This window comes from Arachis ipaensis, chromosome B09 (genome assembly GCF_000816755.2).
Source record: "Arachis ipaensis cultivar K30076 chromosome B09, Araip1.1, whole genome shotgun sequence".
Classification (NCBI taxonomy): domain Eukaryota; kingdom Viridiplantae; phylum Streptophyta; class Magnoliopsida; order Fabales; family Fabaceae; genus Arachis; species Arachis ipaensis.
The window spans coordinates 97,860,655-97,863,886 of NC_029793.2; positions in this window are offsets into that span (position 1 = coordinate 97,860,655).

Genomic DNA, 3,232 nt, shown 5'->3' on the forward strand with positions numbered 1-3,232 from the left:
TATAATCACCAAAAAAAAGACATAATTATTTATCTTCTTTATACTTTTTGTAGGCACAAGAAAGATTCTTCAAATACAGATCCGTACTTTGGCTTACCACTTAAAAAAAAAAGGTCCCTAAACAAAGAAAAAAAAGTGACTTTTAAATATGGCTCATTTTTTGTAAACAACTGTATTTTTCTATTTATTTTTATGACTTTGAGTTAGATAGAAGAAGATAAAATAATATTGTAATAATTATTTTATGAATTATGTTATTTGTAGATTTGTAGATAGGTGATGTATGTGTTTATTATAATTAAATCATTTTCATATTGTTATTGTTTATAAATAGGTAATATATGATTATTTTAATTTGAACATTTTTATATTATCATTGATTATTCTATATTATTATTTTTATGTTATTCGAATTTAAAATTTAAAAATTTATTAAAATAATTAACTTTAAATCCCATAAAAAAAGCGGCTGAACAGGCACGGTAATGCCTGTTAAGCCGCTAGTCAATATATAAAGCCAATACCAGAGTTTGGTGTCCAATTTTTATAGACACCATTTGTCCTCAAATAATTCATTTTACAAATCAAATTTATGGACAAAATAGTAATAATACATTTTTGTTTATAATTAAAAAAAAGGCATTAACCCATTAAATAACTGCTGCAATCGTGAGGAAATTAAATAACTGCTCTACTTACAAATATTCCTCACTGTTGTTGTCGATCCTTTTTTCTGCATCTTGCTATCTTTTGATTCTGACATGAATTTACTAAGAAAGGGACACCTACAAATCATCGTGAGAGGATCTGCATCTTGCTATCTTTTGATTCTGACATGAATTTACTAAGAAAGGGACACCTACAAATCATCGTGAGAGGATTTGACAAGGAAGTTGATACAATTTCTATGCCAATTCCAAAATATGTTTTATTGTATTTTTCTTTTACTTTAAAAATTTTATGGTCTGAAGATCTTCTGTTAAACGATTCTAACCATATGATCAAGGAAGAAGTTCAAGATAATAAGTTTGAATTTTGGTAATTTATTGAGTCTAATTGAAATAAACACATTGAAATACAATAAACAGAATCGTTAATGCAACATTTATTAATGAATAATTACTAAAAAAAATATTATCTATACCAATATATGATGGGATATGGAATTGTGGTATCCAATTTTTTCTTTTCTTCTTATTTTATCCCTATTTTCTTTTTATTAAAAATTGGCTTTATCCTATGACAGGACTTAAAAACAGATTTCAATAAAAAAAAACTGCTACTACGTACTCAATTCTTTTTATTTTATTTTATTTTTTTAAAAACTGGCTTTAACCCACGACAGATCTAAAACTTATTCACTTTCAACCCACCACAGAATTTAAAGTTGATTCACTTTCAATAAAAAAAACTATTAATACGTACTCAATTTAAATACCGATTTACTTTCAATAACAAAAACTTATGCGCCTTCAATCGTACTTTACTCAAGAGAGTTAAATATCTGTTTCACTTTCAATCATGCTCTTGCAATCATTCTTTTTCTTTGTGTCTTGCTACCTTATGTTCTGACAAATATAATTGAAAAATTCAACGAATCAGCAATCATATTATATCAACTAATATAATTCCTATTCCAAATCCATTGTCAAGTACAGAATTAACTACAATTAGACAAATGGTAAGAGCCACCCATCATCATCATCATCATTTTGTTTCAGGCATGTATTATGATAATTTAATTTTTTCGGCTATAAATTCAATTTTTGCTTAATATCTGTATTCTACTCTTTGAAAAATCTAGAATTGAAAACGCATGATAATGGAGTTGGTCCAAATAACAGACGTCATAGTAACATAATTGGTTAGTATTCTATAACAAAATTGATTAAATTAATATACACTATTTATATATTTCTGATGCTTATTATTTAACTTAAAAAAATTTACATATATAACAGAGCACTCCTTAATAAAAAATACAAAAAGTTACTAAAATTTGGTGTCCAATTTTTTTTAGACTTCGTATATCCTTACATAATTTGGACAATAATAATAATAATAATAATAATAATAATAATAATAATAATAATAATAATAATAATAATAATAATAATAATAATAATAATCTATAACAATATATAATGGGAAAACCCATTTTTGGTGTCCAATTTTTCTTTCCATTTTTATCCTTTTTAGTAACCTACCTCCAGTTACAGCTACTACTTCATTTCCATCCACGTTCACCTCTACTACTTCATTTCTATCCACGTTCACCTCTATATAACTTCTCCACGTTAATTTCTCTCACATCACCCATCAGTTACAGAATTCTACTACTTAATTCCCCACTACTGCATCAGTTACTTCCTCTCACATCAATTACTGCGTCAATTGTATTATTCCCAATTTTTTCTCTTAATCTCTCTCACTTCACTGGTTACTCCATATCTCTCCATAATAGAAAAAATTTCCTTCATTTCTCCTCTGTCTTCTCTGCATTCTTCTCACTTCGCCTAAATATAATGTAAAATCTACTGTAATTTATTTTTCGTCATTAAATAAAAGTATATGGCTGTTTTTATATGTTTCTTTGATTAATTATAGTTGACAACATACCAATAGAAGATTCACGTGGGAGTGGTCGACGAACTTGGCAAGACTATGCCAGACAACGAAGACAAAATATGAGTGAAGAACAGAGGCAGCAATATCTTGCCAGAAGGCGTGCCAGTTACCGATAGAGTATTAGACGAGGAAAACAAATCGATACATCAAGTGGACCAACTAACATGGCAACACCATTACAAGATATCACAAATATACCTCCTCAACAATACTCTATATCAGGTACTCTAAATTATACTTCTCATTAATAAATTTATATTGTTAGTTTATTATTTAATATGAATTATTTTTTACTATATATCTATGTTACTGGACTCTTAGTACATACCAATTATGTATAATTTATTTCTTGAGTGTACCGTTAAATTATCAAATTACATTATTTTCATCTTAATACTAAATTTTTTTTACATATACAGATACTCACAATAACACTGGAGCTGGTTTAAGTAATATACCAAACGATCCAAATATGGGTAGAAATCCTATATTTATATATATTTAATTAATAATAATTTATTTTTTCTTAAATTTTGATTCAATAAATTTTTTATTATTGACCTAAATAATGTTATTATATTATCTTAAATGTACTTTACATCAT